Genomic DNA, 22834 nt, shown 5'->3' with positions numbered 1-22834 from the left:
TGGAGTTAGGATTCAGCGATGTCCCCCCCTCTTTGGTTGCACCCCTACCATACCCCAGACCACCCATTTTTCGGGGCTTATGCCAGCACAAGTTACACCGGTCTTGGCTGAGCTGGCTGCGTGCAGCTGAGCCAGGATGATCAAGTAAACTGGCATATCTACGGCTGAGCTGGGATGAATGTGTTATGCTGGCATAGCCTGGCTGAGCTGGAGATCCACCAGATCCTAACTCGGTCATCCTGGTGAATCTTGGGTTTGGATTGGGCCCTAAATAACTAAACAAGCAAACAAACAATCTTTTATGTTATGCCGGGAGTCTTTTACTGAAGGGCTGATTAACCTGTACCAAAAAAATAGTTTGTACCTTTAATGCATGTTCATTTCAGGAAATAGCACTGATGTAACAGTAGAGTAGCCACGGCAAACACAATTGCCACGTAAAACAGGATGTGGCTTTTTAGTTTGTGCATTTAGTTGCTTGCCTGTACACAGAAGATAAAGCCATTTATTATCTTTTCAGGAAGTATATCGGAGAAATCTAGCAAACCCAATCCCCCCTCCGCCCCAATTTTCAGTGTAAATGCAAAATTTATTTATTTATTTATTATTTGATTTATATCCCACCCTTCCAGCAGGAGTCCAGGGCGACAATTGTGGAAGTATCATCATTTACCGCATTATGTGATTAAAATGAAAAGCTTGCTTTGGCTTAGCACACTTCTACTTTTTATCCTGAATAACCAGTATTCCCAATTGACACATTCCAGGCTAAAATTTATTTTTAGATCATGTTTGCACGGCACCAACTGTAGCACATCACTTCTGGTTTGATTGTGGAAAAAATTGTTCCTGGGCCCTTCTAGGTGCCCTTTTCAATGCACATTCATGATGTGCTTATGATGCTGTTGGGGCAGTCATACTTGCTTCTGCTTTTCAATACTGTTTGTGCCTGCTAAAGTTTTGGGGTGGTCACATTGCTTCCTTTCTAATCAGTGCATATCCTGTAACTTCTTGATGAAAGCCTGTAACCTTTTACAACACAAATGTTCTGGTTCATTTTTGCCCTGGTTTTGTTGTACTATAGCACCTCTGGACAGCAGTACTGAGGTAGCATTGAGGTAGCATTGCAGTACAAACTGAAGCAGAATAAATCCATCATTGACACACTCCTTATTGTGCCATGAACATGTTGCAGAATACACCCACAATAAAACACCAGTCTGGAGGGGTCCCCTCTGTTACTGAACAGTCATTGCAGGAACATTGCATCTTTCATTTGGAAGGAGCCCCTGCCAGTCCTCCTTTACTTAGGAGTAAAGCCAACCTGTTGAACTGAAATCCTCCTTCCCAGAGATCTAATAAACTACAGCCTTCCTCAGGTGCACATTGGTTAGAAAGGCAAGGAGACAGAAGGTCCACATGCAAGGAAAAATTGCTAACATGGGCCTGCTTCTGAAATAATATTACCTAGGAAGTTGCCTTGTACCAGGTTTATGTCCAGTGGCCTGGTTCACATGTCACTTTAAACCATCGTTAAGCTGAACTGTGGTTTTAAGGTGAACACGCAGTATACTGGTGCATAGGGTCAAAAATCTTAGCAGCTTCACTCCTCCCCTCACTCCTGCTGCACTGCTGTGTTATGTCCAAACCAGGGCTCATGATTTGTCATTCTCCAAACCATGTGCTGTAAGCAAGGATTGTTCTTGGCTTATTGCTCATGGTTTATTTGGGGTAAACAAATTACAAGCCTGGCTTCAGATGCAATGCTAAGCCAAACCATGGCTTTACTCTTGGTAGCATGGCAGCAGCGGAGTGGGGGGTGAGTGAAGCACCCTCTGTTTTAGCCCTGTGCACCAGGATGCTTCATATTCACCTTTAGACCATCGTTCAGCTTAACTATAGTTTAAAGTGATGTGTGAACGAGTCCAGTGACTGGCAGTGGCTCTCCAAGGTTTTAAGCAAGGTGTCAGGGGACAGACATTGGGACCTTCTGCATGTGTTTGGCCAAAGAGCTATTGGTCCCATGTCCAAGGACTGCCATCCACAAACTTTTGCCACGAATGAGTTATACCTTGATAAGTTAACAAGACTGAAATCATAATCCTAATAAAAATAACAGGCCACACACATACATAAACACACGTGCTTAGTGGTGGCATGAAAAGTGCTCTAAGATCAGATCTGCCCACGGATGCGTGGGAAAACAGTTTAAAAGCCAATGTGACAGAACTGTAACAAGGGGATGTAAAAGAGGTGAAATTTATTTGGAATAACCGATAGGGGGATTTTATTGCTGAGCCAAGAGTGTTATAAATCAGCCCCTCTGTAAATGCAGTAAAACAATTGTTTAGTCTGCATGATTCATACCCCAAACTTTAGTATTCTGTGTTTTGATCTTATTGCTGCAATAAACTGTCTAGACAGCAATTAACAATCTGCTTTTCCTTCAGATGTTTGGAGTGCTATTGTGGCTTGAGGAGCGCACAGAATTAGCAGGCCATTCTTCCTCCCAATACCTATTGATTATCAGGTTGAATATTTGGAATCATTAGTCATCTTCCAGGGCTCTACTTAAAGTGGGATCATACAGGGAGAGAAAGGTAGATAATACAATTTCCAGATTGTACGCACACTTGCTTTTCATGTTTCAAAAGCAACCTACTTTGCACTTTGCAGTGTTAGTTTGTGTGTTTTATGATGGCATGATTGAGTTAATTCTATAGTAGTTTTTCCTTCCCATCAGCTCAGTCCAAACATAAGATGTTATAGTGGTGAAATCAGCTACTATTTTCAGGGCTGGATGTACAAGTATACTAAGTATGTGTCAGTGAATCTGTGATGCTGAAAATGTCATGACTGCCACTTCTCTAATGGGCTGCCTACTGCTGCTGGTCTTCTTGCCATCATTGACTACTGTTTTTTTTTAAAATAAATGATGTTCTGCTTTTGTATGTGCATGCAGGCATGCATGTGCACATGTGCGGGTACAAACAAATGACTGCCACATGGACATAGTGAAGTCCTTTGAAGGCACCACCAAGTTTATTGCACCATTTCAATGGTGTATGAACATTCATGTTTGCGGGAGTTCCTGGGGGATATAGATTGGACTGAATACATTGCAATCTGGGTTCAGGCACAGTTTTGGGACTGAATCAGTCTTGGTTGCCCTGATGGATGACCTGTACCTACAGCAGGATGGGGGAGTACCACTCTGTTTCTGCTTCTTGGTCTCTTTTGATACCATCAGTGCTGGCGCTACAGGGCAGCCAAGTCAGTCCCTGGCTGGAGGCCGCTGCAGACCAGAGGGGCTCCAGAAGGGTCCCTCCTTTACGTGGGAGAGTAGCGTTCCTGTTCCATGATCCATGGCAGCATTGGCTCCCGACCTTGTGGAGAGGGAGCTCCCAGGCACACCCCTCAATACAGTCAGTGTGGGCTTCAATAAGCCCACACACACGCCCCACCTACCTCTCCCATCCCTGTGAATCACATGCGTGCTCTGTGCACATGTCTGCCATCAACCAAGATGGTGGCAGGGGCTTCCCTAAGGGACTGATGCCCCCACTGCCATATTGGTTGCCCCCACTGCCATATTGCTTGTTAGCAGGCATGTGCATGCAGTCTGCATTTTATTCACAGGGAGAGGTAGGTGGGATGCGTGTGTGGGCTTATTAGTCCTGCACTGCCTGTGTGGAGAAGGGATTGTGCTATGGCACCACGGGCCTGGGGCAGGCTGGTGCCCAAGGGTGCAGCCATGCCTGGTGCCGGCCCTGGATACAATTGGCCCTGGTATCCTGGACCAGCTCTGTGGGATAGGTATTGCAGTGGTGTCATTCCTGCTTGCAGAGTCATATCCAGAGAACAACCCTGGGACACTGTTTCAGCCTCATGTTTTTTGTGCTACATTACATTGGCAATCACTCGTGACCAAGTAAGATTGTCTTCCAAGATAAGGTCTTTAACGGTGGGTCCATGACTGTAGAGGCCAATCCTAGGTCCACACAGCCTGCTATAGTGAGGACATAGGTTTCTAGATGGAAGACATTCATGATGAGGATTTGCTTGATGTGCCTTCTGCTTAGCTTGTTTGTCCCTTTCGCCCTGTACTTGTCCTTGTAAGGTGTGCCATAGATAGGGATGGAAAGATCGGTCAATTTCGGTTCTCCCAGTTTCTCATTTTTCCAATGTTAAATTCAGTTCTCTACATTTCTTCAGCAACCTGCTATTTTTTTAAAAAAAAAATCCTCATGAAAATTCTCCACTATTTTGATGCAAATTTCTCAAAATAAACATATTTTTGTAGGCAGTTTTGACAAAGGTACATATTTTTGCCAGCTATTTCTCATCACATCATGCCTTTCTGCCTGTTATTTTCACTCATATATTCATTTTTATGCAGACTTTCCCCTAATCCATGTATTTTTGTAAATTGTTCAGCTGGCCAACTGCATCCCAAAATTCTAATAAATGCAAATTTCAAAGGATGGCTGTGTTTCAGTTCTCATATTGTTTCAGAAAGTGCGAATTTGATAAATTCTACTTGAAATGCGAACTGAATTGAAATTCTCACCCATCTCTAGCCATAGGGCACACTCTTGTTCTCTGTCCTGTTCAACATCTCCATGAAGCCATTGGGAGTAGTTATTAGGAGTTTGGGGCTAAAGTGTATGCTGATGACATAGAGCTCTGTCTCTCCATTTTGTGAGATGGTTAGATTCAGACTCATTACACACTGAAAGGTGTGAAAAGAAAATGCAACCCAGTGGGTACTGTAGTGAAATCAGTTACTTCCTCTTGTGTAGGGGTTACATAGTTTTAGGATTCTTCTTCCAGTGCAGCAACTAGGCAATCTGTGGAGGTGAATGCTATGCAATGGCTTAATTCAGGGATAGGGAACTTAAGGACCAGGGCAAAATGTGGCCCTCTAGCCGTCTCCTTCTGGCCTTTTGGACATTCCTTAGGCCACACCCTCTCTGTCCAGGCCACACCTCCTCACTTGTCCTGCTTCCCCCCCCCAGTGTTTTTGCCTTGCTAAAATGTGTCTTTGAACTCTTGATGATGCTTCTTGCTTGTCTGGATGGAGGACAGAGGTGTGTGTGTGTGTAGAAACTAGCCTTGTACAAATGATAAAATTTGTATTTGTTGCTTTGCCCAATTTTGACTCTGGCCTTGCACACCACTAGCATGTGTCCTCCAGATTGAAAAACTCCTGGCTTAAAAGCAGTGGCATCTGGTGATTCTATGTCAGTGGGGCAGTGAAATCTACTCCATGCTTTAGTCCCAACGTTCAAGGAGCTGTCCAAGGTGCTGAGGTACCTCAGACAGCTCACTGAAAGTTGGGACTAAATTCCACTGCCCCACTGACATGGAGCCACCAGGCACCACTGTTTAAAAGAATACACTTGCGGCGCCATTGCCGGACTTACATACTTTTCTGGACAGAGGCCTTTTCTGAATTTGCACAGAGGATTGGATCCAGACTTGCCCTTCATGGAAGGGACTAAGTTCCAGTGGAGGATCCTGCTGGTGGGGGAAATGGAGATGATTTTTGCCTATTCCTCCTGCAGAAGCCAGCACCATACTGTTCCAGAGGATCCCCCAACTCTCCCGAGCTGAGTTTTAGGAGATACAGGGTCTCTATGTAAAAGGAGGATTTGCCCAAATTGCCTCTCCTCAATCACTCGTGTGTGTGTGTGTGTGTATGTGCATGCATGCGTGGGCACATGAGCATGTGTGCAGATAAGAACGACTGTACACTCTGGCTTAGTTTCTTATTCTAGGTCCTTACCAACTGTTCCTGAGCCATAAATGCTACCATTTCCAGTCAAACATTCTGATGGTCCCTAAACATTAAAAGTTGGATTGAAACTTTCAGGATGAAAGCCTCACTCTTTAAAACATTGTTTGTGCTTGTTCTCAGACCACAAAAGTTAATTTGAAGGGGCAGCCACAAGGTTAGCAGGATTAAAATTTGATTTGGCTGACCCTGTGCATCTTTCTGTATGTGTTTACAGAAAGTATCTCTCGAATTCTTGTCTTGTTCCCCACCCCTCACCTTTTTCTTTGAAAATGAATATTTTTTCCTCCTGGATGGAAAAATCAATGCAGGCCACAACAGCAGCAGCAAGGACACATATCTTTAGAATGGCCAACTTCTACAGTTTCAGGGGACAGGGATTTGTGGTTCAAGAATGGTTTGTTTCATTCTAGCAGTAAGTGAGTCACAGATTTGAAGCCCATGCATTCAGACATAGCATCACACAAATATGTTCATTTACCTGTTGCCAGTGATGGCTGGTGGCTGCATGTCAGTGGGGCAGTGGAATCCACTCCAGGTTTTAGTCTGAACGTTCAAGGAGCTAAGTTGTCCTTTGACAGCTCCTTGAACGTTTGGACTAAGAGTGGATTTCACTGCCCCACTGACATGGAGCCACTTTTATGTTGCTTTCAAAACACAAAGGAAAGATGCAACACTAAATTGTGGGTTGCTATTCCTGAAGTTTTTCTCCCTCTCTCATAACTCGTGGCTATCCAATGAAGCTGAATGTTGGAAGATTCAGGACAGACAAAAATAAGTAATTCTTCATGCAATGGATCATTGTTAAATTATGAATTTGCTCCCACAAGAGGCACTGAAGGCTGCCAACTTGGATGGCTTTAAAAAAGGATTAGATAAATTCATGAAGCATAAGGCTATCAATGGCTATTAGCCATGATGGCTATGTTCTACCTCCAGTGTGGCACGCAGTATGCCTCTGAATGCCAGTTGCTGAGAATCGTTAGTGGGGAGAATGCTCTTGCACTCAGGTCCTGCTTGCGGGCTTCCCATGTTTCAGCACCTTGGAGAGCTCCTGGAAAGTTCAGACTAAATCCTAAAGTGGATTCCACTGCCCTGCTGACATGGAGCCAGCAGCCATCACTGCTTGTTACATACTTACTGCAGAGATGAGGAACCTGAGGCCTGCCAGCTGTTACTGAACTCCCATCAGCTTCAGCCAGCATGGCCAATGGCCAAGGATGGCCGCTTAAAGATCAAGATTTTGTCCTTTCTCTCTTGCTGCCCCTTATTGCTTGGGGATTGTCTGTGAGCACCTGTGAGACTCCACTTGCTTCTTCAAATCCCAGCTCAAACTTCCCCTCTTGTCTTAACCCCATAGTCCTCATCACCCCATCAAAACAAAGCTTAATGGTGTAATGCAATACTTTCTACTCTTTAAGTAAACTTCTGCTGAGTTTAATGCAGGTTAGACCTCACCCCTAACCAAACCAAAGCTTAAGTACATGAAATTGCATTTCTTCACATTCCTTCCTTCTTGCCCTGGCTTCTCTATGAGTAGGAGGTAATGCAATTGGCCAGAGCCACAAAGTCACCCTCCTGACACCGCCATTGCTACAGCTTACCTGGATGAGGATGGGGCAGGGTGGCAGTAAGACTGGGGCTGTGCAGATGCACTGGCAGAGCCAATCTGGTGCTCCTGTCAGTGAATCCATGCAACCCTGACCTGGGGATGTAAGAAGGTATTGTTTCCCATTGTACCCTGTATTCATTGCATGCAGCACAGTTTCCGTTCTGCTGCAGTTCATCTTCCACCAAAACCAGCACCATTTATCTTGCTGTTCACTGTGGTGAAATTACGTAAGTTACACTGTCATCATGTTATTCCACCTCACACATTTCAGTGCAAAGGAAACACCATGCAATGGGGGGGGGGAAGGAATGTGATCAATTATGTATCATTTGTAGACTGAAAGCAACAAGAACTGCAAATATCGATCGTATTTGTTGGATTTATTTGCACTTTGGACATGGGAAGAACAAGTGAACGTTGGCAACTTCCACTCTGGTAGTCACTCTGGAAGTAGCATTCTCCAACATTCCTACCCTGACATTGCCACCAACTTGCCCCACCCCATCTGTAAGCTGTAGTGATGCTGGTGTTGGGAGGGCAGCTCTGCCTCACCACACTGGCTGCTACTCCTCACTGTCAGTCTTGTTTCTCTGTGGCCTTCCTTCTACCGCTGTCTAAATTTTGATTGTAACCTCTTTCCATCAAGAGCATGTCTTTTGCTTATGTCATTCGATAAAGTGCACTAATGGTGCTGCAGTAGTAGTAATAATAGTAGTAGTAGTAGTGGAAGAAGTAGAAACAGTAGTAGTAGAAGCAGTAGTAAGAAAGGGCCATAAAATAGTGGAAGAGCATCTGCCTTGCATGCAGAAGGTACCAAATTTAATCCCTGGCATCTCCCAGGTAGGGCTGGGAGAGATCCCTACCTGAAATCCTTGAGAGCTGTTGCAAGTCAGTGTATGAATCAGTGACCTCCAACAGCATCTGTCGTGAACCACCCTGTTCAGATCTTGTAAAATCATGTCTGTGGCTTCCTTTATGGAATCAATCCATCTCTTGTTTGGCCTTCCTCTTTTTCTACTCCCTGCTGTTTTCCCCAGTATTATGGTCTTTTCTAGTGAATCAGGTCTTCTCATGATGTGTCCAAAGTATGACAACCTCAGTTTCATCATTTTAGCTTCTAGTGATAGTTCTGGTTTAATTTGTTCTAACACCCAATTATTTGGGGTTTTTTTGCAGTCCATGGTATGCGCAAATCCCTTATGAATAGGATGTAATATAAGCATACAACATATATCACTTCCTGTTAGGCAATAGCTGTAGATAATAGTATTGATGAAATAAATATGCTGATACTGCTTCTTTCTGTCTGCAAAGCATAGCCCAGTCCTCATTAGCTACATTCTGGAACCAGTTTGGGACATTTTTCTTGTGTGCTTCTCTCTCGATCACTCAGTGGCACAGCTAGCAAAACAATGGCGTGCTACACCATTATGTCTTCGTTATAGAGTTTTTCCTGTTACCTCCATTCACCCTAAACTAGTGGACATGCAAATATCCATTGTACGTGCAGAAGCTCTGATATGTTACATGGACTTTTGCACAAGCAAAGGCTGCCTGTTCTCTGCACTCTCAGGGAAGTCCCAGCTGGTGTGGAGCTCCATTTGTGAAGAATTCTTATTGTGGCTATTGGCTCAGACTGTAAGCTAAGTAGATGGAAGGAAGTTCATGGAAGGGATTTTTTCTATCCCTTCCTTCCTCCGGGCTCCCCAATTTTGAGCAATATTCCCCCCAGCCCCAGCAGCTCCCCAGGCCCCACCCTGCATTGTTCAGGAGAATGACTTGACCCTCCAGAGAGGCTTTTCAGGGGAGGGAGAAGATGGGAAACTTTCCTTCTATGAATTTCCTTCCATTCACTTGTCTTAAGATCCAAGCTTCCGTGTACTGATAAAGCATGTGTGTTATTAAAAAGTATCATAAAGCAGGTGTGCATTAAACCTAAGGGTTGAGATTGAAACATCAAGTATATACAAGCTTACCCTACCACGTGGCTCAGTTGTTATTCTTCTAACTTTTGCCTTTTTATGTTTTTATCTCTGATTTTATTATGATGTGTGGATTCCACAAAGGACCCTGCTTTTAGGAGATTTTCTGCCTTAAATCAGCAGTATAAAAGTGGCCATATTACATAAATAAATGAAGTAATACTTAACTTTATATAACATTTTTTGAACGCTCATAGCACTTTGTATAATACGTTTGTAATTATTACATCAGGTTGGTTGCTATCTTGTATATTCCATCCGCCAATCCCAATTGCAGTTGGAAGGAGAGCATGCTGAATTTGAACTGGTGATTTTAGCCATGGCACTACACCAGCTGTATATTATTGAATGGAAATGGACTGCCTTCAAGTTGATCCCGACTTATGGCTACCCTATGAATAGGGTTTTCATGGTAAGTGGTATTCAGAGAGGGTTTGCCATTGCCTCCCTTGTGCCTTATGCTTCCACAGCTGCACCAGCCAGCCCCTTCCTTGTCCGCAACTGCCAGTTGGGGGGCAACTGGGCTCCTTGGGACTATGCATCTTGCCCACGGCTGCACAGGTGGTAGGGCACATTACCCCTGAGCCACTCACTGTGGGGGTGATCTTTAGCTGGCCCTTTACACCCAGGAGACACAAGTGGGAATTTGAACTCGCAGACTCTGGACTCCCAGCGAGTCTCTCCTCCCCACTGTGCTATACCAGCACATTATTATGTAAGAATATTATTATTATTACTATTATTATTACTACTACTACTACTACTACTATTATTATTATTATTATAGTATATTATGTAAGAATATATTCTGAGATGCATACATATCTAGCTAGCTAGCTATCTCTACATCTTTTATCTAGCTATCTAGATTGCTATCTAGGGGGGCCCTTTGGGTAGTTCCGCCACCCTCGGAGGTTGAGGGGTGGTGGCGGCCTGGGAGAGGTGTGTCTGGCAACTTCATTATAGAACTTTCAGTGAATGCTGAAGTTGCACCTCTTTACCTTGGCCTTCAGCATCTGAGATATATATTTTTAGGACCATGCTTTTTTCTGTGATGTTGTTGTTTTCAATTATATGTTTAAAATTGTTGCAACCTGCCCTGGGATCTTTGGGTGAAGGGTAGGAAATTAATTCTAATAATAATAAATTAATTATAATAACATAATTAATTAATTATAATAACAATCTACATCTGTATCTGTTCTCTCTGTTATCTACATTTCTTATCTACCTATCTTATACATTTCTTCTCTGTCTACATCACCTTTATTTCTTAACTACCTACCTATCCACCTGCCTACTGTATACATTTCCTATCTGTCTGCCTCTCATCTATACTTCAGGTCTCATCTATCTATCAACATTTATTTTCTGCGATTCTCTTTTCCAGTGAGAGGCTGCCTGACACAATGGTAGATTCTTCCAGGTCTGCGTGGGGGCCACCTTTATCTTGGGACTAGCAGCATTCTGTTTTCTTTTTCTCTCTCTTCATTTCCATAAACAATATATGCACAATTCTCTGTGCCATTCAGTCGGCAAAGAAAGGCAGAAGGCTAAGTAAATTTGCTTCACACCAATTATATTTGTGAGGTCACAGAGTTAAGCATTCAAGAATGCTGCTGGGGAGGAGCCCTCAGAAACAGTATGATTTGCGCTGTAAGGTGGACAAAATCTCTTTTGGCCTGGCAGAATGCAACGTTTACTACAGGGCCTTTTGTCTGCTGAGAATAATCCCCCATTCTTAACTCTTATGAATTACCCTTTTAAAAAAAAAACTTCATACGTTGCGCTGGTACAGTTCTTAGGCAGGGCAGCTTTGGGAAGGAAACTTTGTTATCAAAGGAAGCTGGGACTTGTGCTTTTTCATAAAATCACTTTACAATTGGTTTGGTGACCTTTTTGTGGCATTGCAAAATGCAGCTTCTTTATTCAAGTGGGTATCATTGGGAAAGGGATGCATAACACAAAATGTTGTTCTGTGCTTCCTCAACGATCCACAGGGAAGCCTTTTACAAGATGGATTCATTTGTGAGCACAGAGTGCTTATTAGTGGTGGCTGGTGGCTCCAAGTCAGTGGGGCAGTGGAATCTGCTCTGGGTTTTAGTCCAAACATTCAGGGAGCTATCCAAGGCGCTGAAGCCACTGGTGTTTATGATGTTTTTTAGTCTGGGGAGCAAGACAGACAGGATCAGCCCCTCAGAAAGGGCTGTGGGGAAGGGCTTTGGCTCAGAGCATCTGCCTGACCTGCAGAAGATCCCAGGTTCCATTCCCAACATCTTCAGGTAGGGCTGGGACTGGAAGAGACTCTTACCTGAAACCCTGGAAAACCATTGCCAGTCAACATAGACGACACTAAGCTCGACAGAACAATAGTTTGACTTGTGTAAGGCAGATACTTATCTTCCTAAATGGCATGCTCTTGAAACCTCCATAAAATTCTTTCATCCAAACAAGATGAAAAAGTCAGGGCCTTCATATAGATCTTGGTGGAGGACAGGATCATATCCTTTTCACAGTTGTAATCAGCACTCTGTGGATGCAGAACTTTGCCCCATCAGCAGCAGTGTCTGAACATTCTTCAAAGACAGTCCCAGGTAGAGTGTGTTGTAGTAGTCTTGCCTGGATGCGAACAGGGCATATGTGACAGTGACTAGATCTCCCTTTTCCAGGGAAAGCTGTGGATGAAGCACCAGATGAAGCTGCGTGCATGCATAAATAAGCAAAATCAGTGCTCATATGTGGATATGCTCCAGTCATTGCTGACAGCTGTGACATCTGCTGGGAGAGAGGGGGCAATGAAGAAAACAAGAGTTTTGCATTGCTTGCACACTTAACAATGCAGAGTCTGAGTGTAATGAACTCAGTTCGGTGGTAGAGCATGTGTTTAGTATGAATAAGTGTCTCAGTCCAATTCCTGGCATCTCCAGTTAAAATGAATCTTAGACAGCAGGATTGGAACAGGGCTGTGCCCAAGTTCCACGGTATAGTCTGAAGGCATATGAAGCTACCACCTTGCTGAAGCCCAGCAGGTCTGAGTCTGGTCAGTGCCTGGATGGGTGGCCATCTGGGAGCCTCATGAAGGCCCTCTTGGGTTCCATGACAGAAGAAAGGCAGATAAGGGGGAGGGAGAGAAAATGAAAATAAATAAAGATCCACAAGAGTCACTGCCAACTATAGGACACAAGGCTGGGCAGCAACCTAAACCAATGGTCTGACTCAGAATAAGGCAGATTCATGTATTCAAATGTTCTTAGGAAGCAAGTAATGTTTGCTGCTTTGATTTGCTTTCGGGCTGTAAGCAGGATGTTTCATTTTTCCACTTAGGATTATTGCATTGTTTTAGTGGTACTTTAATTGTGTTTTGAAGATTTTGTTGCATGGCACTTTGGATATATATATATATATAAATATATATAAGGAATTGGGGGACATCTAGTGATCTATGCCTGCTTGCATAACAGAAATCCACTTGCTGAATGGGACTTTTAGTTTCTTTCTCTCCCCACACCCATGTGCATCCCCAAAATCTGCTTTAGAGGATCCTCCAAACCTCCAGAGTAGTTCCTGAGTGGGGAGGGGGTTCCAAGGGGGCAGAGAGGAAGGAGAAGCCCTGATACATTGTTGGATCTCACCCATTGTCTTTTTCACAAACTCTTCATTGTCTTCACAATCATTTTTAAAGCCTTTGGGGCATTTTTGGTCCAGTATATCCTAAAGGACAAAAGAAGAGTCCTGTTGGATCAGGCCAATCATAATCCAGCATCCTGTTCTCACAGTGGCCAAGCAGATACCTATAGGAAGCCTGACATGGAGTGCAATAGCATGATGCTCATACTGTCTCTGACAGTGGAGAGCAACCATTTGCCATCATGGATAGTAGTCACTGATTGCTTTATCCTCCATGAATTTGTCTAATTCTCTTTTAAAGCCATTTCTCGCTCATACCTTTTGTTGCTGAGGTCTACTTTCAAAGAAAAAAATGAAGTCCAAGAGTTATGCATTTGCTGGCTGTTTTATGCTTGTGAAATTCCTGCATTCATATTTTTCCCCATTGCGTAAAACAACCCCTACTGACTCAGATGTCAGCAATTTTTCATTGAACTGTGAGCAGCATGAGCACATGACTAAGGGATCATATTCTCCAGCTATAACATTCTGGCATTGTTCTAATTGAAACTGACATTTTAAAAAGTTGATGAATCCCTTTTTTTGCAGTAACATGTTTTATATATCTAATAGTAAAAGATGGATTTTGACTTATCTTTTCCCTTCCTTTTCAAATGTGTTTGTCTGTTAGAAGAAATATAGCTCACTATTCCTTACACATGCACCCAGAGGGTTAGCAGCAAAGGAAACCTTATAAAATAAATTCAAACAGTTCAAATCATTCAAAGGAGAAATAAATAAATGCAACAAGCATGACTTGGCTGTTATCAATTTGGAAAAGTGATCTTGGAGTCACTGGGGAGGAAAACTAATTGAAAACAGATTATTAGAAATCATTAAGAAATTGATAGGTTATTAAATAGTGTTATAATGATACAAATCTCTCTTGCACCCACATTTAGAAATATTGGCCAAGAAAGAGTCCAAGGAACCCACCATATTTTAAACCTTCCCTTCAAAGGATTTAACATGCAGGTTAAATGGTGCATCACTTGATTACAATTACATTTAAGGGACATCTCTTTGCACAAAGAATCTTTGGGACTGTGGGTTTTTTTTAAGAGTGCTGGAAATTGCAGTTCTGGGAGGGGTAAACTACAGTTCCTAGGATTCGTTGTGGGAAGTAATGTACTTTAAATGTGCTTTAAATATATAGTGTGGAGCATAGTTTGATGATTGCTTGCAGCTGAATGTATGAGCTCTCGCCACTGAAAAGTATTGCAGTGGGTGTGGTACTAGGCAACATGAAAGTTCTATCTGTGGTGTTAGATCTGCAATGGCTTATTCTGTTACGAGGTTTTGGTACATACATATTGCAGCGGAGTGCAGAAATAGCTAGTATTTGAAAGAATAAAGAAACTTATTACTACAAAGCGGTAAAGTCATACATGCTGAAGCAGCCATGCGGCCTGCACTCATGGAGCCATTAGTAACTAACTGAGACGAAAGAAAGGAAGAGAAGGAGGAAGGGGAGGAGCAAAGCCTGCAAAAAGCAACAAACACTTTAGAGGAAGAATCTGCAGAGGGAAGAACAGATTGCCTTTCTATCACACTTTCTATCTTTTATAAGTTCAGGGCACTTGTAACATGCATTGGTGCTTTACTCCCAACATATTCATAAATGCAAGTAATCACTTCAGTCCTTTTCATATATTTAAGCTACTCCTCCAGAATTTGCATATGACACAGGGCAACAGTCTCCAGACCTGCAGTAACACATCCATTGACATGTCTGCAATAGAACACTGTTGTTTCTGTTGTACACCGCCCTGAGAGCTTGTCGCTAAAGGGCGGTCTAAAAGTACAATAAATAAAATAAAATAAATAAACACAGTGTTCCCAATTGTACAGACAGGAATCTATGTCCACACAAGTGTGTGCACAAAGATTCATTGTAGGCATGCCAATGAATGTCTGCATGATGGAGAACACAGCCTTCTGCAGAAATAATAATAATAATATAGTAGTAGTAGTTGTTGTTATGTGCCTTCAAGTCGATTATGACTTATGGCAACCCTATGAATCAGTGACCTCCAATAGCATCTGTTATAAACCACCCTGTTCAGATCTTGTCTGTGGCTTCCTTTATAGATTTAATCCATCTCTTGGTGGGCCTTCCTCTTTTTCTACTCCCTCCTGTTTTTCCCAGCATTATTGTCTTTTCTAATGTAATGTAATGTATAGTTTATTTATATACCACTTTTTGGCCAAAAGGCCCCCAAGTGGTGAACAACATATTAAAACATATTACACACACAAAAATCACATAAGAAATAACCAGTAAAAAAATACAATAAAAATACAATGCAACAAATGCAAATACAATGCAACAAGAACAATGCAACAAGAACAATGCAACAAGAACAATGCAACAAGAAGAAAGTAAAAATTTTTTGCAATAAAACAATGCTTTCTTTGTTTTCAAATGATGCACACAGTTACCATAGCAGACGTGGTCTTAGGAGAGACATTCCTTCTTTTCTCAGAAGTGCATAATGTCATCGGCCAAGTTGTCCCTCTCCACCTCCACGCGGCCCTTGTTGTTGATGAGCTGGTCCACCTGCCCAGGCTGCGGGGAGGATGTCCAACTCCCCAGGTGGCACTCTGCTGCCTCACGCCTGGCATGGACACGTAAAGGATGGCATGGAGCTCCTGGGCTGGGCTCCTTTTCTAGTGAATCAAGTCTTCTCATTATGTGTCCAAAGTATGATAGCCTCAGTTTCATCATTTTTGCTTCTAGTGATAGTTCTGGTTTAATTGGTTCTAACACCCAATTATTTGTCTTTTTCGCAGTCCATGGTATCCGCAAAGCTCTCCTCCAACACCACATTTCAGATGAGCTGATTTTTTTCTTATCTGCTTTTTTTAACTGTCCGACTTTCACATCCATACATAGAGATCAGGAATACCATGGTCTGAACGATCCTGACTTTAGTGATGCATCTTTGCATTTGAGAACATTTTCTAGTTCTCTCACAGCTGCCCTCCCCAGTCCTAGCCTTCTTCTAATTTCTTGACTGTTGTCTCCATTTTTTTTGGTTAATGACTGTGCCAAGGTAATGATAATCCTTGACAAGTTCAATATCCTCATTGTCAGCTTTAAAGTTACATAAATCTTCTGTTGTCATTACTTTAGTCTTCTTAACGTTCAGCTGTAGTCCTGCTTTTGTGTAGTAACTTTTATTCACAATAGTGAACCCAAAGCAACTTGCAATCAATAAAAGGATCAAAAACAATAAAAAACAAAAACAAGTAAAAATGTAAAAAACACAGTAAATAAATTTAAAAGGTGGTTGGACAAGCCGCCCCCTAACAGAAGCTACAGTGTCAAAAGCCTTTCAAAACCCCTCCAAAATTAATAGCTGAGTGCCAGGGAGAAGATAAATGTTTTTGCCTAGCACCTAAAGATACATAATGATGGCACCAGGCCTGCCTGCCTGGGGAGAGCGTTCCATGAACAAGGGGCCACCACTGAGAAGGCCTGTTCTCGTGTCACCACCCTCTGCACCTCCGTCAGAGGGGGCACAGAGAATGGCCTGAGATGCTGAATGCAGGGTCCAGATTGGTACAGATGGGAAGAGGCAGTCCTTGAGGTATTGGGGTCCTAAACCATATAAACCTTTATAGGTCAAAACCAGCACTTTGAATTGAGCCCAGAAATTAATTGGTAGCCAGTGCCATTGTGCAAAAATTGATGTTATGTGCCCAAACTGTCTTGTCCCAGTGAGCAATGTGGCTGCTGAATTCTGTACCAGCACCATTTGCCTTACACTCATTCACTAACTTGTAGAGGAGAACTCTAATATTTGCTGAAGGGCTGCAGTTCAGTGGTAGAGTATTTGCTTTGCAGCAGGTCTCAGGTTCATTTCCTGGCATCTCCAGGTAGAACTGGGGATGCCTCCTGCCTGAAGCCCTGGACAGCTGCTGCCAGTCAGTGTAAACAATATGGAGGTTGTTGGACCAAGTTCTGACTCAGTATAAGGCAGCTTCCTTTTTTCTTAAAAGGACTATAATGCTGCAATTGTCAAGTGATGGACTTGCCTCTTTAGACCAGGTCTGACTTCCTGGTTGGAGTGTGTTCTTGAGCTCTGGTAATGTCTCTTGTTGCCTAGGATGGAGAGATAGGTGGGTGTTGAAACCTGAGATTTTGTGTGGCTGGAATGTAGCCTGCTGTACAAAGGTAACAGGCATGTTCATTAATCCATCCACTTTTGCTGATGGCCCAACCCATGATTACCATGTAGCCCCCAGAAAGTCCACAATGTGGGATAGTGGCCCTCAGCTGACAAGGTTTCCCCAATGCTGCCAGAAAAGATCCCTCTGTTGGCAGCAATGAGCTGCAACAGCAGGAAACCATCCTCTGCGGACCAACTGTGAGGCAGCCAATTTAGACTCTACATTTTAAATTCAAGTACAAACTGTACCTACGTTTAAGGCTATGAGCACATATGCAGTCACACTGGTTTCAGTGTGTTTCCACCTCTGTGTTGTGAATCTGGGGATACATGACGCCAGTAAAATTCTGTCCTTTTTTACTCAAAATCTGTGAGTTTTGAGATCAGATGCGCTTTCCCTTCAAGCCAGCTTCACGCTGATTGTTTGGTCAGTCAACCCACTGCAACTCCAATGTGTGTCCAATGGAAACACTTTTTGGTAGGGCGGTCCTAAAAGGTCTGACATCAGCAGTGGGGCTGGGTGTATTCCAATCAAACAATAAAGATATGTACAGCTGGGTGCAGATTCATTTCAAACTGCACCCAGTCAAAATGGTCTGACTGCTTTTAAAGGAACTAGCGTGCACATAGCCTAAATGGCACAATATAACTGCAGTGTCATCAGTTATGAATGGTTCATGTGTGATTAAAAGGTTGGTTTCCCCTGCAACATTTTGTTTATTGTATACATTTATACCAGGGAAGGGACAGCTGTGTCCCTTCAGATGTTCTTGGACTATACAACTCCCATCATCCCTAATTGTTGCCCATGCTGGCTAGAGCTGATGGGAGTTGGAGTCCAATATTTGGAGGCACAGGTTCTTAATCTCTGATTTATACCCTGCCTTTTAAGACAATGTCTGACAACATGGCTTCCAGCAATAGATTAAATTCAGCAATTTTATTTTAAAAAAACCAAATTAAAATCTAATCAAGGAGGAAAAACCCAGAACAATATAAAGCCAGCATTAGGGGAAAAAATCAGTCAAGAGAAACTAGACTTGAAAGAAGTTAACCAGGAAAAGGTAAGCAAAACAAACCAGCCTTTAGAGCCCATTTAAAAGCAACCAGAGAGAAGGCCTGATGAAGATCTCTGGAGAAAGAGTTCCATAGATGTGGGACCAACACTGAGAAGGCTCTGTCTCTGGTAGCTACCAATCTAATATTTCTAGAGGGCCAGAATAGAGACCCTCTAAGGATGATCTCAAGGCTAGGGTGGCCCTGTGTCTGACTTTACAGAAGATACTCTTCTGTTTGAAGGACTGTCTGGTCCACATATACAGAATCATCAGAAGGAAGAGCAGGAGGGGACTTGAAGCTGTCCATCAACAGTTGGCACCTAGACAGCAGACTGAGCAGGCACACAAGTCACCTGGTCACAGTCTTTCCCACTGCTTATTTATTACATTAATTTATTAATCACCTTCTACATGAATGTCACCATACAATAAAAACAGCTAAGAATAGTTTTAAAAACAGTACAAAAATGAAGCAATAAAGAATGAACATTTAAAGCAGAGACCTTTTCATCCAGCTAGGAAAGTCCGTCAAAACTAAAATATCTCCAATTGTTTCCAGAAAGTACAAATAGTGGGCACCTGTTGTACAAGGTCTCAAGGGGTCTTAGACTCTTTATCTTTTTGAGAGCAGGGTCCTAGCAGGGTCCCTATGTCTCCAGAATCCTATAAAAGGAGAGTGTGTTAGCCACTGAAAAGAGTCTTCTAACGTGCTTCCTTCTCCTTTCCTGCTGATTAGAGCCAATCAGAGTGAAAGGAGGTGAGTCAGCCACTATAGTAGCTAACATTCTCCTTTTTCATGCTTATTGGCTTTTAGGGACGTCTCTTTTTGTGGGAAAAGGCATTAACAAGGATCTCATTCTCAACCCAGCAGCAAAAAAAAAAAAAAAAGAGGGAGGGGCTTGGCTGTGACTTTCATGAAGGGACCCTGCACTTCTGAATTTGCCACTACGCTACTGCTGTTGTATCTCAACAGGAATGCTGTTCCACAGAACATGGGCAGCTACGCTGAATGCCCTCCTGACTGTGGATCGGGCTTCTAATATCTTTGGGACTTGAAGGAGAAACTCTCCTGCAGAACACAATGACCTTCAGTGGAAATAAAAAGCACAAGGCAGGCTCTGAAGTAACTTGGTTCTGAGCGGCATAGGGTCTTATATGTGAGTACCAAAACCTTGAACTTGGCCTAGTAGCAGTCAGACTGGCAGCCAGTACAAACCCCACAAGCACTGTGTTATATGCTGGCGGAGGTTTGCCCACAGAAGCAAACTAGCCACAGCTTTCTTCCCTAGCTGTAGCCTCCAGATCAACCTCAAGTGTAGCCCCACATGGAGGGAATTGCAGTTATCAAACCTTAAGGTTAACAAAGCATGGGCAACTGTGGCCAAGCTATCCCAAATGCCCAATCCAGGAATGGCTGCCACTTTCTTACTAGCTGAAGCTTGTAAAAGGTACTCCTAGCCACTGGGGACACCTGCACTTCTGCTGACAGAGCTGGATCTAGGAGCACCTCCCGACTATGGTGAGATATATTGCATTTCTCTTGAAATTATAGTAATTACTTCTACGTTTGCATCTATGCATTTAGGGTAGAGACACACTCACAGTTCTGCTGGTTCCAGTGCATCTCCACCTCTCTTTTCTGAAAACAGGGGCACACAACACTAGTCAAACCCCACCCCTTTTTACTTTAACACCTGGTGGGAGCAGCTTGAGGTGTTTTTTTAAAAAAAAATTCAGCTTCAAACAGATTTTGCAACTGATCAGCAGATCAACTCGTTGCTCCTTTAGGTGTGGCCAATATAAACGTTTTGCTGTAGGCACCTAGTGTGCTCACAGCCATAAGTTAGCATATGAAAATATGATATCAATAAGTATAATCTTCTGTTGTATTTTTGGCAATGCGTAAGAAGCCACCTTATTTACATTCATTTGGGTGTAGGCAGTCTGTCAGATAACCATGAAATAACGGGCCTGTTCCATTCCCAAACATTGATTCCATCTTTAATTGAGGAAACCTGTCCATTTAAAGCCAGTGTGTGTAGTGGTTACAGTGTTGGACTGGGACCTGGGAAAGCAGGTTCAAATCCCTGCTTGGCCATGATGCTCACTGGGTGACATGGGCCTGTCACTGGCTCTCAGAGTAATCTGTCTCACAGTAATCTACCTCATTTTATCCTTGTTGTGAGGATAAACTGTGGAGATGGAAGAAAGATGAAGGCCACCTTGAGCCCCTTGGAAGAAAGGTGGAATATAAATGCAATAAGAAAAGAAAAAAGTGGAGGGTTCTGATAACGTTGTTGAGCAAGAGACATAAGAGTGGAGAATTGCCAAAGACCAACCGATGGCTTGAGAAAGACAGACACCATTCGCAGTTGTTGGCACTCCGTATGATTTTGCTGTTTACCCTCAGCTAGGTTTTGCACTAGAATTCAGCCATGTGTGAATGGATTCTCAGGTTGTTTAGACAAAAAATGGTGGGTGAAAGATCCTCCTTCCTCCATGGCTTGTGAATTTTTCCAGGGGTATCTGCTTAGTCACCCTGGGAAACAAAATGCTGTGAGCTGGATACGTCACTGATCTAACCCAGAGATTCCCAAACTGTTGTCCATGGAGTGGTCCACGAGCTTTATTCAGGTGGCCTGCCAAGTGTCTGTGAAGAGCAGTGGGAGCAACAACTATAAATGGCTGGCTCAGTACGTTAAAGATTCATATTGATTTTAATTTTTATTTCTTATATGGTATTTTATTGTTAACTATTGTATTTTATATTGTATTCTACGGAGTGCAAACAGTAATAGAATATAATACAAAATAAGAAATCAGAGAAGCAATAAAATACACTTCAAATCATACAGCATCTAGCACAGTGCATTACAATGGCTACAATACAGAGAAAAATCATTAACTCTGAGCAATTTTCAAGTGGTCTGTGAAAAAAACAGTTTGAGAACCTCTGGTCTAACCTGTGCCACTTCATATGCTCTAATAACTTCAGTGAACCTCAAAAGAGGGGAACTGCTAAGCCTCTGCTGAATATCTTCCTTTCCGATGAGCTGTCCCAGGAAGGGTTGGCATTAGGGATCATAAATTGTCCTCTGGCTTTTCAACACTTCAGAAAGTCTTTCGGAGCTGCCACAATAGGTGGGGGAAGGGAAGGCTCTTAACAGCTCATTAAGGCTCTTTTTTTTAGCCAAATGGAAATAATAATAAAAAGGGGAGCTCTTAAAAGGATGTCTCATTTTTATTAAGGGAATTTTTTAAAAAGCTCACTACAAAATATAAGGAAAGATACCATAAAAGGGAAATCAAACAGAAGACCACGCTGCAGGTAATTTCTTTTATTTCTTTATTTTTATTTTATTTTATTTCTTTAACAAAAGTCATATACCACTCGATTGTAAAACAAAATAAAAAAACTAAGCAGTTTACAAGAAACATTAAAATTATCACTGAAAACAGTTAAAAATAATTTAAAACGTTTAAGAAATGGTTGAAACAGCAGTAAATTAAAAATAGATTAAAACCAAGATTAAATACATCAGCATGTATGTGTCTGGAATGGATAGGCTTTAAACAATGCTTGTTTAAATTTTCTGTCTTAACTTAAACTCTCAGGATGACTCCAGCAAGGACAGTTTGATGCATGATGGCTGTCAACAAAGAAGATGGTTATCTCAAAAAGTAATTGAAAAATTAAAATCCAAACAATAGTAATTTCAGTGATGGCTAGACTGTGTAAGAGAGTTTAAGAGTGTTGTGAATTTGTAGTTCTGTTAGGTGGAAACCACAATTTCCAGGATTCTTTGGGAGAAGTACCTGAAATGTATGGTGTGGATCTGCCCTAATTTATTTATTGTGGGCGCTTCCTACCCCTTGGAGTTGTTGTGAGGATCAAACTGGGGTGCGGAGGAGGAAAAGAAAGCCATGTACTTTGCCCTGAGCTCCTTGGAGGAAGGAGGAATATAAATGTCATACATTTTTTTAAAAAAAGAAAAACTTTGGAAGCAACTGCACTTGCAATTCTGTTCAGGTTTCACATACCCCCTTTTTAATGGATTTTTAGCTTGCCCAACCCTGGAGATTTCAAGTATGAAAAAGATAAATGGAGTATTCAACTATTGGTCTTAAGTGTAGCCATTTAAAAATTCAAAACCTAACTGCTGAGCCTGCCCTAGCTTTATCTCCAAATGTTTCTTCCTCAATTCCAGAAGAACATAGGAGTTCTGTGGGATCATCCAGTCCAACATCCTGTTCTCACAGTGGCCAGTCAGATGTTCCTGGGAAGCCCACAAGCTACAACACTCTCCTCACTTACGATTCCCAGCCCCTGGTATGCACATACAGGAGGTAGCACACAGCCACCAGGGCTAGTAGGCATTGATCGTTTTATCCTCTATTAATTTTTCTAACCCTTTTAAAGTCATCCAAATTGGTGGCCATTTGCTACATCATGTCACAGTGAATCCCATAGTTTAGCTATGCACTGTGTGAAAAAATACTTCTTTTTTGGCTCGCCTGAAAATGTCTCTCTGTCCATGTTCTCC

The sequence above is a fragment of the Rhineura floridana genome, chromosome 6, assembly GCF_030035675.1.
Source record: "Rhineura floridana isolate rRhiFlo1 chromosome 6, rRhiFlo1.hap2, whole genome shotgun sequence".
NCBI classification, from domain to species: Eukaryota; Metazoa; Chordata; class Lepidosauria; order Squamata; family Rhineuridae; genus Rhineura; species Rhineura floridana.
The sequence above is the reverse complement of the archived record's forward strand: the minus strand, read 5'-3'. Positions refer to the sequence as shown.